General features: G+C 53.6%; 1 protein-coding gene across 1 annotated transcript in view; it reads right to left on the reverse strand.

Annotated features, from left to right (window-relative positions):
• The window catches only part of LOC137364330 (dynein axonemal heavy chain 6-like), a 1,069,890-nt gene that overhangs the window by 594,040 nt on the left and 462,260 nt on the right, over nucleotides 1-13,590 (reverse strand). The window lies entirely within an intron of this gene.

The following is a 13,590-nucleotide window of genomic DNA, read 5'->3' on the forward strand; positions in this document are numbered from 1 at the left end:
TCAGGATCTTAGAAAGTGGATAAATCACTAAGCCCAGATGAAATGTATCCTAGGCTGCTAAAAGAAGCAAGGGAGGAAATAATGGAGGCTCTGACCATCATTTTCCAATCCTCTAAGCTACAGCCGTGGTGTCAGAGGACTGGAGAACTGCTAACATTGTACCGTTGTATAAAAAGGGAGGAAGGGATAGACTGAGTAATTATAGGCCAGTCAGCATAACCTGGGTGTTGGGAAAATGATTGGAAAAGATTTTGAAGAACGGTATGAATCAACTTTTAGAGTCCTAGAGTCATTTCAGCAGAGGGGGTTCATGCTTGTTCTCTGTAGAGCTATCCAGTCAGTCCTACTGCCCTGCTCTATCCCTGTAGTCCTGCAAGTTTATTTCCTTCAAGTGCCCATTCAATTTCCTTTTGAAATCATTCATTGTCTCTGCCTCCACCACCCGCGTGGGCAACAGGTTCCAGGTCATTAATACTGCGTAAAAAAGTTCTTTCTCCCATAGCCTCCTGCATCTCTTGTCCAAAACCTTCAATCTGTGTCCCTTAGACCTTGTACCATTAGCTAATGTGAACAATCTTTCTTTGTCTACCTTATCTAAACCTGTCATCATCTTGTACACCTCTATTAAATCTCCCCTCAATCTCCTTTGCTCCAAGGAGAACATCCCCAACTTTTCCAATCTAACCTTGTAGCTAATATGCCTCATCCTTGGAACCATTCTGATAAATCTCCTCTATACCCTCTCAAGAACCCTCACAACTTTCCTGAAGTGTGGTGATCTGAACTGGATGTAATATTCTAGTTGGGGCCTAACCAGAGCTTTATAAAGGTTCAGTATAACTTCCCTGCTTTTGTACTCAATGTCTCTGTTTATGAATCCCAAGATCCCATATGGTTTTCTAACCACTCTCTCAATATGTCCTGTCACCTTCAAAGATAGATGCACATGACCCCCAGGTCCCTCTGAACCTGCACACTCTTGGGACAGGATTTTACCAAGCCCACGGTGTCGGGCTCCGTGCCGGTGGGGGTGGGGGCCGAAAGATTGTTCCGGCTGAGGTCTGCCTCGGAGGCCGACGCTGGGAGGGCCTGGCCCGATGCTCCTGGCTCCTTGGTGGCCCCCTTGCCACTGGTCAATGGGACCTCAATTTCCATATTTAAATCATTAAAACAAATCCATTTAAATATATTTACTGACAATCTTATGGTCCCGCCATGATCTTCAGTCTGGCAGCTGGCACTCCCGCACTTTCAATTCCCCGCCTGGGCAAATACTTACTGTAATTTTCATTGGGGGGTTGGAATTTACTTTGTAAATTTTGGGGGGGGGTGGTCACTTTAAACATTCAGATAAACTAATGTGGCAGGGGGATGGGAACCAAATGAGGAGGTCAGTGGACAGTAAGGAGGTAGTAACTAAAGCCTGTAAGGAACTAGATAATGAAGTCAGCGTGACTAAGGGAAAGAGTAGGCAGCAAGCAGATCATGAACGCAAAGGGACTGGTGGTCTGAGGTGCATTTGTTTTAACGCAAAAAGTGTAGTAGGTAAGGCAGATGAACTTAGGGCTTGGATTAGTACCTGGGAGTATGATGTTATTGCTATTACTGAGACTTGGTTGAGGGAAGGGCATGATTGGCAACTAAATATCCCAGGATATCGATGCTTCAGGCGGGATAGAGAGTGAGTGTGTGAGGGGAACCTCACCTTCTCCAGTGAGTCAGTGTGTGAGGGGAACCTCACCTTCTCCAGTGAGTCAGTGTGTGAGGGGAACCTCTCCTTCCCCAGTGAGTCAGTGCGTGAGGGGAACCTCACCTTCTCCAGTGAGTCAGTGCATGAGGGGAACCTCACCTTCTCCAGTGAGTCAGTGCGTGAGGGGAACCTCACCTTCTCCAGTGAGTCAGTGTGTGAGGGGAATCACCTTCTCCAGTGAGTCAGTGTGTGAGGGGAATCACATTCTCCAGTGAGTCAGTGTGTGAGGGGAATCACCTTCTCCAGTGAGTCAGTGTGTGAGGGGAACCTCACCTTCTCCAGTGAGTCAGTGTGTGAGGGGAACCTCTCCTTCCCCAGTGAGTCAGTGTGTGAGGGGAACCTCACCTTCTCCAGTGAGTCAGTGTGTGAGGGGAACCTCACCTTCTCCAGTGAGTCAGTGTGTGAGGGGAATCACCTTCTCCAGTGTGTCAGTACGTGAGGGGAACCTCACCTTCTCCAGTGAGTCAGTGTGTGAGGGGAACCTCACCTTCTCCAGTGAGTCAGTGTGTGAGGGGAATCACCTTCTCCAGTGAGTCAGTGTGTGAGGGGAATCACCTTCTCCAGTGAGTCAGTGTGTGAGGGGAACATCACCTTCTCCAGTGAGTCAGTGTGTGAGGGGAACCTCTCCTTCCCCAGTGAGTCAGTGTGTGAGGCGAACCTCACCTTCTCCAGTGAGTGAGTGTGTGAGGGGAACCTCACCTTCTCCAGTGAGTCAGTGTGTGAGGTGAATCACCTTCTCCAGTGAGTCAGTGCGTGAGGGGAACCTCACCTTCTCCAGTGAGTCAGTGTGTGAGGGGAATCACCTTCTCCAGTGAGTCAGTGTGTCAGGGGAACCTCACCTTCTCCAGTGAGTCAGTGTGTGAGGGGAACCTCAACATCTCCAGTGAGTCAGTGCGTGAGGGGAACCTCACCTTCTCCAGTGAGTCAGTGCGTGAGGGGAACCTCACCTTCTCCAGTGAGTCAGTGCGTGAGGGAAACCTCACCTTCTCCAGTGAGTCAGTGCGTGAGGGGAACCTCACCTTCTCCAGTGAGTCAGTGCGTGAGGGGAACCTCACCTTCTCCAGTGAGTCAGTGTGTGAGGGGAACCTCACCTTCTCCAGTGAGTCAGTGTGTGAGGGGAACCTCACCTTCTCCAGTGAGTCAGTGTGTGAGGGGAATCACCTTCTCCAGTGAGTCAGTGTGTGAGGGGAATCACCTTCTCCAGTGAGTCAGTGTGCGAGGGGAACCTCACCTTCTCCAGTGAGTCAGTGTGTGAGAGGAACCTCACCTTCTCCACTGAGTCAGTGTGTGAGGGGAACCTCACCTTCTCCAGTGAGTCAGTGTGTGAGGGGAATCACCTTCTCCAGTGAGTCAGTGTGTGAGGGGATTCACCTTCTCCAGTGAGTCAGTGTGTGAGGGGAATCACCTTCCCCAGTGAGTCAGTGTGTGAGGGGAACCTCACCTTCTCCGCTGAGTCAGTGTGTGAGGGGAACCTCACCTTCTCCAGTGAGTCAGTGTGTGAGGGGAATCACCTTCTCCAGTGAGTCAGTGTGTGAGGGGAATCACCTTCTCCAGTGAGTCAGTGTGTGAGGGGAATCACCTTCTCCAGTGAGTCAGTGTGTGAGGGGAACCTCACCTTCTCCAGTGAGTCAGTGTGTGAGGGGAATCACCTTCTCCAGTGAGTCAGTGTGTGAGGGGAATTACCTTCTCTCAGTGAGTCAGTGTGTGAGGGGAATCACCTTCTCCAGTGAGTCAGTGTGTGAGGGGAATCACCTTCTCCAGTGAGTCAGTGTGTGAGGGGAATCACCTTCTCCAGTGAGTCAGTGTGTGAGGGGAACCTCACCTTCTCCAGTGAGTCAGTGTGTGAGGGGAACCTCACCTTCTCCAGTGAGGCAGTGTGTGAGGGGAATCACCTTCTCCAGTGAGTCAGTGTGTGAGGGGAATCACCTTCTCCAGTGAGTCAGTGTGTGAGGGGAATCACCTTCTCCAGTGAGTCAGTGTGTGAGGGGAACCTCACCTTCTCCAGTGAGTCAGTGTGTGAGGGGAACCTCTCCTTCCCCAGTGAGTCAGTGTGTGAGGGGAACCTCACCTTCTCCAGTGAGTCAGTGTGTGAGGGGAACCTCACCTTCTCCAGTGAGTCAGTGTGTGAGGGGAATCACCTTCTCCAGTGTGTCAGTACGTGAGGGGAACCTCACCTTCTACAGTGAGTCAGTGTGTGAGGGGAACCTCACCTTCTCCAGTGAGTCAGTGTGTGAGGGGAATCACCTTCTCCAGTGAGTCAGTGTGTGAGGGGAATCACCTTCTCCAGTGAGTCAGTGTGTGAGGGGAACATCACCTTCTCCAGTGAGTCAGTGTGTGAGGGGAACCTCTCCTTCCCCAGTGAGTGAGTGTGTGAGGCGAACCTCACCTTCTCCAGTGAGTGAGTGTGTGAGGGGAACCTCACCTTCTCCAGTGAGTCAGTGTGTGAGGTGAATCACCTTCTCCAGTGAGTCAGTGCGTGAGGGGAACCTCACCTTCTCCAGTGAGTCCGTGTGTGAGGGGAATCACCTTCTCCAGTGAGTCAGTGTGTCAGGGGAACCTCACCTTCTCCAGTGAGTCAGTGTGTGAGGGGAACCTCAACTTCTCCAGTGAGTCAGTGCGTGAGGGGAACCTCACCTTCTCCAGTGAGTCAGTGCGTGAGGGGAACCTCACCTTCTCCAGTGAGTCAGTGCGTGAGGGAAACCTCACCTTCTCCAGTGAGTCAGTGCGTGAGGGGAACCTCACCTTCTCCAGTGAGTCAGTGCGTGAGGGGAACCTCACCTTCTCCAGTGAGTCAGTGTGTGAGGGGAACCTCACCTTCTCCAGTGAGTCAGTGTGTGAGGGGAACCTCACCTTCTCCAGTGAGTCAGTGTGTGAGGGGAATCACCTTCTCCAGTGAGTCAGTGTGTGAGGGGAATCACCTTCTCCAGTGAGTCAGTGTGCGAGGGGAACCTCACCTTCTCCAGTGAGTCAGTGTGTGAGAGGAACCTCACCTTCTCCACTGAGTCAGTGTGTGAGGGGAACCTCACCTTCTCCAGTGAGTCAGTGTGTGAGGGGAATCACCTTCTCCAGTGAGTCAGTGTGTGAGGGGATTCACCTTCTCCAGTGAGTCAGTGTGTGAGGGGAATCACCTTCTCCAGTGAGTCAGTGTGTGAGGGGAACCTCACCTTCTCCGCTGAGTCAGTGTGTGAGGGGAACCTCACCTTCTCCAGTGAGTCAGTGTGTGAGGGGAATCACCTTCTCCAGTGAGTCAGTGTGTGAGGGGAATCACCTTCTCCAGTGAGTCAGTGTGTGAGGGGAATCACCTTCTCCAGTGAGTCAGTGTGTGAGGGGAACCTCACCTTCTCCAGTGAGTCAGTGTGTGAGGGGAATCACCTTCTCCAGTGAGTCAGTGTGTGAGGGGAATTACCTTCTCTCAGTGAGTCAGTGTGTGAGGGGAATCACCTTCTCCAGTGAGTCAGTGTGTGAGGGGAATCACCTTCTCCAGTGAGTCAGTGTGTGAGGGGAATCACCTTCTCCAGTGAGTCAGTGTGTGAGGGGAACCTCACCTTCTCCAGTGAGTCAGTGTGTGAGGGGAACCTCACCTTCTCCAGTGAGGCAGTGTGTGAGGGGAATCACCTTCTCCAGTGAGTCAGTGTGTGAGGGGAATCACCTTCTCCAGTGAGTCAGTGTGTGAGGGGAATCACCTTCTCCAGTGAGTCAGTGTGTGAGGGGAACATCACCTTCTCCAGTGAGTCAGTGTGTGAGGGGAACCTCTCCTTCTCCAGTGAGTCAGTGTGTGAGGGGAACCTCTCCTTCCCCAGTGAGTCAGTGTGTGAGGGGAACCTCACCTTCTCCAGTGAGTGAGTGTGTGAGGGGAACCTCACCTTCTCCAGTGAGTCAGTGTGAGAGGGGAATCACCTTCTCCAGTGAGTCAGTGCGTGAGGGGAACCTCACCTTCTCCAGTGAGTCAGTGCGTGAGGGGAACCTCACCTTCTCCAGTGAGTCAGTGTGTGAGGGGAACCTCTCCTTCCCCAGTGAGTCAGTGCGTGAGGGGAACCTCACCTTCTCCAGTGAGTCAGTGCATGAGGGGAACCTCACCTTCTCCAGTGAGTCAGTGCGTGAGGGGAACCTCACCTTCTCCAGTGAGTCAGTGTGTGAGGGGAATCACCTTCTCCAGTGAGTCAGTGTGTGAGGGGAATCACATTCTCCACTGAGTCAGTGTGTGAGGGGAATCACATTCTCCAGTGAGTCAGTGTGTGAGGGGAATCACCTTCTCCACTGAGTCAGTGTGTGAGGGGAATCACCTTCTCCAGTGAGTCAGTGTGTGAGGGGAATCACCTTCTCCAGTGAGTCAGTGTGTGAGGGGAACCTCACCTTCTCCAGTGAGTCAGTGTGTGAGGGGAATCACCTTCTCCAGTGAGTCAGTGTGTGAGGGGAATCACATTCTCCAGTGAGTCAGTGTGTGAGGGGAATCACCTTCTCCACTGAGTCAGTGTGTGAGGGGAATCACCTTCTCCAGTGAGTCAGTGTGTGAGGGGAATCACCTTCTCCAGTGAGTCAGTGTGTGAGGGGAACACATTCTCCAGTGAGTCAGTGTGTGAGGGGAACCTCACCTTCTCCAGTGAGTCAGTGTGTGAGGGGAACCTCTCCTTCCCCAGTGAGTCAGTGTGTGAGGGGAACCTCACCTTCTCCAGTGAGTCAGTGTGTGAGGGGAACCTCACCTTCTCCAGTGAGTCAGTGTGTGAGGGGAATCACCTTCTCCAGTGTGTCAGTACGTGAGGGGAACCTCACCTTCTCCAGTGAGTCAGTGTGTGAGAGGAACCTCACCTTCTCCAGTGAGTCAGTGTGTGAGGGGAATCACCTTCTCCAGTGAGTCAGTGTGTGAGGGGAATCACCTTATCCAGTGAGTCAGTGTGTGAGGGGAACATCACCTTCTCCAGTGAGTCAGTGTGTGAGGGGAACCTCTCCTTCCCCAGTGAGTCAGTGTGTGAGGCGAACCTCACCTTCTCCAGTGAGTGAGTGTGTGAGGGGAACCTCACCTTCTCCAGTGAGTCAGTGTGTGAGGGGAATCACCTTCTCCAGTGAGTCAGTGCGTGAGGGGAACCTCACCTTCTCCAGTGAGTCAGTGTGTGAGGGGAATCACCTCCTCCAGTGAGTCAGTGTGTCAGGGGAACCTCACCTTCTCCAGTGAGTCAGTGTGTGAGGGGAACCTCAACTTCTCCAGTGAGTCAGTGCGTGAGGGGAACCTCACCTTCTCCAGTGAGTCAGTGCGTGAGGGGAACCTCACCTTCTCCACTGAGTCAGTGCGTGAGGGAAACCTCACCTTCTCCAGTGAGTCAGTGCGTGAGGGGAACCTCACCTTCTCCAGTGAGTCAGTGCGTGAGGGGAACCTCACCTTCTCCAGTGAGTCAGTGTGTGAGGGGAACCTCACCTTCTCCAGTGAGTCAGTGTGCGAGGGGAACCTCACCTTCTCCAGTGAGTCAGTGTGTGAGAGGAACCTCACCTTCTCCACTGAGTCAGTGTGTGAGGGGAACCTCACCTTCTCCAGTGAGTCAGTGTGTGAGGGGAATCACCTTCTCCAGTGAGTCAGTGTGTGAGGGGATTCACCTTCTCCAGTGAGTCAGTGTGTGAGGGGAATCACCTTCCCCAGTGAGTCAGTGTGTGAGGGGAACCTCACCTTCTCCGCTGAGTCAGTGTGTGAGGGGAACCTCACCTTCTCCAGTGAGTCAGTGTGTGAGGGGAATCACCTTCTCCAGTGAGTCAGTGTGTGAGGGGAATCACCTTCTCCAGTGAGTCAGTGTGTGAGGGGAATCACCTTCTCCAGTGAGTCAGTGTGTGAGGGGAACCTCACCTTCTCCAGTGAGTCAGTGTGTGAGGGGAATCACCTTCTCCAGTGAGTCAGTGTGTGAGGGGAATTACCTTCTCTCAGTGAGTCAGTGTGTGAGGGGAATCACCTTCTCCAGTGAGTCAGTGTGTGAGGGGAATCACCTTCTCCAGTGAGTCAGTGTGTGAGGGGAATCACCTTCTCCAGTGAGTCAGTGTGTGAGGGGAACCTCACCTTCTCCAGTGAGTCAGTGTGTGAGGGGAACCTCACCTTCTCCAGTGAGGCAGTGTGTGAGGGGAATCACCTTCTCCAGTGAGTCAGTGTGTGAGGGGAATCACCTTCTCCAGTGAGTCAGTGTGTGAGGGGAATCACCTTCTCCAGTGAGTCAGTGTGTGAGGGGAACCTCACCTTCTCCAGTGAGTCAGTGTGTGAGGGGAACCTCTCCTTCCCCAGTGAGTCAGTGTGTGAGGGGAACCTCACCTTCTCCAGTGAGTCAGTGTGTGAGGGGAACCTCACCTTCTCCAGTGAGTCAGTGTGTGAGGGGAATCACCTTCTCCAGTGTGTCAGTACGTGAGGGGAACCTCACCTTCTACAGTGAGTCAGTGTGTGAGGGGAACCTCACCTTCTCCAGTGAGTCAGTGTGTGAGGGGAATCACCTTCTCCAGTGAGTCAGTGTGTGAGGGGAATCACCTTCTCCAGTGAGTCAGTGTGTGAGGGGAACATCACCTTCTCCAGTGAGTCAGTGTGTGAGGGGAACCTCTCCTTCCCCAGTGAGTGAGTGTGTGAGGCGAACCTCACCTTCTCCAGTGAGTGAGTGTGTGAGGGGAACCTCACCTTCTCCAGTGAGTCAGTGTGTGAGGTGAATCACCTTCTCCAGTGAGTCAGTGCGTGAGGGGAACCTCACCTTCTCCAGTGAGTCCGTGTGTGAGGGGAATCACCTTCTCCAGTGAGTCAGTGTGTCAGGGGAACCTCACCTTCTCCAGTGAGTCAGTGTGTGAGGGGAACCTCAACTTCTCCAGTGAGTCAGTGCGTGAGGGGAACCTCACCTTCTCCAGTGAGTCAGTGCGTGAGGGGAACCTCACCTTCTCCAGTGAGTCAGTGCGTGAGGGAAACCTCACCTTCTCCAGTGAGTCAGTGCGTGAGGGGAACCTCACCTTCTCCAGTGAGTCAGTGCGTGAGGGGAACCTCACCTTCTCCAGTGAGTCAGTGTGTGAGGGGAACCTCACCTTCTCCAGTGAGTCAGTGTGTGAGGGGAACCTCACCTTCTCCAGTGAGTCAGTGTGTGAGGGGAATCACCTTCTCCAGTGAGTCAGTGTGTGAGGGGAATCACCTTCTCCAGTGAGTCAGTGTGCGAGGGGAACCTCACCTTCTCCAGTGAGTCAGTGTGTGAGAGGAACCTCACCTTCTCCACTGAGTCAGTGTGTGAGGGGAACCTCACCTTCTCCAGTGAGTCAGTGTGTGAGGGGAATCACCTTCTCCAGTGAGTCAGTGTGTGAGGGGATTCACCTTCTCCAGTGAGTCAGTGTGTGAGGGGAATCACCTTCTCCAGTGAGTCAGTGTGTGAGGGGAACCTCACCTTCTCCGCTGAGTCAGTGTGTGAGGGGAACCTCACCTTCTCCAGTGAGTCAGTGTGTGAGGGGAATCACCTTCTCCAGTGAGTCAGTGTGTGAGGGGAATCACCTTCTCCAGTGAGTCAGTGTGTGAGGGGAATCACCTTCTCCAGTGAGTCAGTGTGTGAGGGGAACCTCACCTTCTCCAGTGAGTCAGTGTGTGAGGGGAATCACCTTCTCCAGTGAGTCAGTGTGTGAGGGGAATTACCTTCTCTCAGTGAGTCAGTGTGTGAGGGGAATCACCTTCTCCAGTGAGTCAGTGTGTGAGGGGAATCACCTTCTCCAGTGAGTCAGTGTGTGAGGGGAATCACCTTCTCCAGTGAGTCAGTGTGTGAGGGGAACCTCACCTTCTCCAGTGAGTCAGTGTGTGAGGGGAACCTCACCTTCTCCAGTGAGGCAGTGTGTGAGGGGAATCACCTTCTCCAGTGAGTCAGTGTGTGAGGGGAATCACCTTCTCCAGTGAGTCAGTGTGTGAGGGGAATCACCTTCTCCAGTGAGTCAGTGTGTGAGGGGAACATCACCTTCTCCAGTGAGTCAGTGTGTGAGGGGAACCTCTCCTTCTCCAGTGAGTCAGTGTGTGAGGGGAACCTCTCCTTCCCCAGTGAGTCAGTGTGTGAGGGGAACCTCACCTTCTCCAGTGAGTGAGTGTGTGAGGGGAACCTCACCTTCTCCAGTGAGTCAGTGTGAGAGGGGAATCACCTTCTCCAGTGAGTCAGTGCGTGAGGGGAACCTCACCTTCTCCAGTGAGTCAGTGCGTGAGGGGAACCTCACCTTCTCCAGTGAGTCAGTGTGTGAGGGGAACCTCTCCTTCCCCAGTGAGTCAGTGCGTGAGGGGAACCTCACCTTCTCCAGTGAGTCAGTGCATGAGGGGAACCTCACCTTCTCCAGTGAGTCAGTGCGTGAGGGGAACCTCACCTTCTCCAGTGAGTCAGTGTGTGAGGGGAATCACCTTCTCCAGTGAGTCAGTGTGTGAGGGGAATCACATTCTCCACTGAGTCAGTGTGTGAGGGGAATCACATTCTCCAGTGAGTCAGTGTGTGAGGGGAATCACCTTCTCCACTGAGTCAGTGTGTGAGGGGAATCACCTTCTCCAGTGAGTCAGTGTGTGAGGGGAATCACCTTCTCCAGTGAGTCAGTGTGTGAGGGGAACCTCACCTTCTCCAGTGAGTCAGTGTGTGAGGGGAATCACCTTCTCCAGTGAGTCAGTGTGTGAGGGGAATCACATTCTCCAGTGAGTCAGTGTGTGAGGGGAATCACCTTCTCCACTGAGTCAGTGTGTGAGGGGAATCACCTTCTCCAGTGAGTCAGTGTGTGAGGGGAATCACCTTCTCCAGTGAGTCAGTGTGTGAGGGGAACACATTCTCCAGTGAGTCAGTGTGTGAGGGGAACCTCACCTTCTCCAGTGAGTCAGTGTGTGAGGGGAACCTCTCCTTCCCCAGTGAGTCAGTGTGTGAGGGGAACCTCACCTTCTCCAGTGAGTCAGTGTGTGAGGGGAACCTCACCTTCTCCAGTGAGTCAGTGTGTGAGGGGAATCACCTTCTCCAGTGTGTCAGTACGTGAGGGGAACCTCACCTTCTCCAGTGAGTCAGTGTGTGAGAGGAACCTCACCTTCTCCAGTGAGTCAGTGTGTGAGGGGAATCACCTTCTCCAGTGAGTCAGTGTGTGAGGGGAATCACCTTATCCAGTGAGTCAGTGTGTGAGGGGAACATCACCTTCTCCAGTGAGTCAGTGTGTGAGGGGAACCTCTCCTTCCCCAGTGAGTCAGTGTGTGAGGCGAACCTCACCTTCTCCAGTGAGTGAGTGTGTGAGGGGAACCTCACCTTCTCCAGTGAGTCAGTGTGTGAGGGGAATCACCTTCTCCAGTGAGTCAGTGCGTGAGGGGAACCTCACCTTCTCCAGTGAGTCAGTGTGTGAGGGGAATCACCTCCTCCAGTGAGTCAGTGTGTCAGGGGAACCTCACCTTCTCCAGTGAGTCAGTGTGTGAGGGGAACCTCAACTTCTCCAGTGAGTCAGTGCGTGAGGGGAACCTCACCTTCTCCAGTGAGTCAGTGCGTGAGGGGAACCTCACCTTCTCCACTGAGTCAGTGCGTGAGGGAAACCTCACCTTCTCCAGTGAGTCAGTGCGTGAGGGGAACCTCACCTTCTCCAGTGAGTCAGTGCGTGAGGGGAACCTCACCTTCTCCAGTGAGTCAGTGTGTGAGGGGAACCTCACCTTCTCCAGTGAGTCAGTGTGTGAGGGGAACCTCACCTTCTCCAGTGAGTCAGTGTGTGAGGGGAATCACCTTCTCCAGTGAGTCAGTGTGTGAGGGGAATCACCTTCTCCAGTGAGTCAGTGTGTGAGGGGAATCACCTTCTCCAGTGAGTCAGTGTGTGAGGGGAACCTCACCTTCTCCAGTGAGTCAGTGTGTGAGGGGATTCACCTTCTCCAGTGAGTCAGTGTGTGAGGGGAATCACCTTCTCCAGTGAGTCAGTGTGTGAGGGGAACCTCACCTTCTCCGCTGAGTCAGTGTGTGAGGGGAACCTCACCTTCTCCAGTGAGTCAGTGTGTGAGGGGAATCACCTTCTCCAGTGAGTCAGTGTGTGAGGGGAATCACCTTCTCCAGTGAGTCAGTGTGTGAGGGGAATCACCTTCTCCAGTGAGTCAGTGTGTGAGGGGAACCTCACCTTCTCCAGTGAGTCAGTGTGTGAGGGGAATCACCTTCTTTAGTGAGTCAGTGTGTGAGGGGAATTACCTTCTCTCAGTGAGTCAGTGTGTGAGGGGAATCACCTTCTCCAGTGAGTCAGTGTGTGAGGGGAATCACCTTCTCCAGTGAGTCAGTGTGTGAGGGGAATCACCTTCTCCAGTGAGTCAGTGTGTGAGGGGAACCTCACCTTCTCCAGTGAGTCAGTGTGTGAGGGGAACCTCACCTTCTCCAGTGAGGCAGTGTGTGAGGGGAATCACCTTCTCCAGTGAGTCAGTGTGTGAGGGGAATCACCTTCTCCAGTGAGTCAGTGTGTGAGGGGAACATCACCTTCTCCAGTGAGTCAGTGTGTGAGGGGAACCTCTCCTTCCCCAATGAGTCAGTGTGTGAGGGGAACCTCACCTTCTCCAGTGAGTGAGTGTGTGAGGGGAACCTCACCTTCTCCAGTGAGTCAGTGTGTGAGGGGAATCACCTTCTCCAGTGAGTCAGTGCGTGAGGGGAACCTCACCTTCTCCAGTGAGTCAGTGTGTGAGGGGAATCACCTTCTCCAGTGATTCAGTGCGTGAGGGGAACCTCACCTTCTCCAGTGAGTCAGTGTGCGAGGTGAATCACCTTCTCCAGTGAGTCAGTGTGTCAGGGGAACCTCACCTTCTCCAGTGAGTCAGTGTGTGAGGGGAACCTCAACTTCTCCAGTGAGTCAGTGCGTGAGGGGAACCTCACCTTCTCCAGTGAGTCAGTGCGTGAGGGGAACCTCACCTTCTCCAGTGAGTCACTGCGTGAGGGAAACCTCACCTTCTCCAGTGAGTCAGTGCGTGAGGGGAACCTCACCTTCTCCAGTGAGTCAGTGCGTGAGGGGAACCTCACCTTCTCCAGTGAGTCAGTGTGTGAGGGGAACCTCACCTTCTCCAGTGAGTCAGTGTGTGAGGGGAACCTCACCTTCTCCATTGAGTCAGTGTGTGAGGGGAATCACCTTCTCCAGTGAGTCAGTGTGTGAGGGGAATCACCTTCTCCAGTGAGTCAGTGTGTGAGGGGAATTACCTTCTCTCAGTGAGTCAGTGTGTGAGGGGAATCACCTTCTCCAGTGAGTCAGTGTGTGAGGGGAATCACCTTCTCCAGTGAGTCAGTGTGTGAGGGGAATCACCTTCTCCAGTGAGTCAGTGTGTGAGGGGAACCTCACCTTCTCCAGTGAGTCAGTGTGTGAGGGGAACCTCACCTTCTCCAGTGAGGCAGTGTGTGAGGGGAATCACCTTCTCCAGTGAGTCAGTGTGTGAGGGGAATCACCTTCTCCAGTGAGTCAGTGTGTGAGGGGAACATCACCTTCTCCAGTGAGTCAGTGTGTGAGGGGAACCTCTCCTTCCCCAATGAGTCAGTGTGTGAGGGGAACCTCACCTTCTCCAGTGAGTGAGTGTGTGAGGGGAACCTCACCTTCTCCAGTGAGTCAGTGTGTGAGGGGAATCACCTTCTCCAGTGAGTCAGTGCGTGAGGGGAACCTCACCTTCTCCAGTGAGTCAGTGTGTGAGGGGAATCACCTTCTCCAGTGATTCAGTGCGTGAGGGGAACCTCACCTTCTCCAGTGAGTCAGTGTGCGAGGTGAATCACCTTCTCCAGTGAGTCAGTGTGTCAGGGGAACCTCACCTTCTCCAGTGAGTCAGTGTGTGAGGGGAACCTCAACTTCTCCAGTGAGTCAGTGCGTGAGGGGAACCTCACCTTCTCCAGTGAGTCAGTGCGTGAGGGGAACCTCACCTT

Source organism: Heterodontus francisci, unplaced genomic scaffold, assembly GCF_036365525.1.
Source record: "Heterodontus francisci isolate sHetFra1 unplaced genomic scaffold, sHetFra1.hap1 HAP1_SCAFFOLD_484, whole genome shotgun sequence".
NCBI classification, from domain to species: Eukaryota; Metazoa; Chordata; class Chondrichthyes; order Heterodontiformes; family Heterodontidae; genus Heterodontus; species Heterodontus francisci.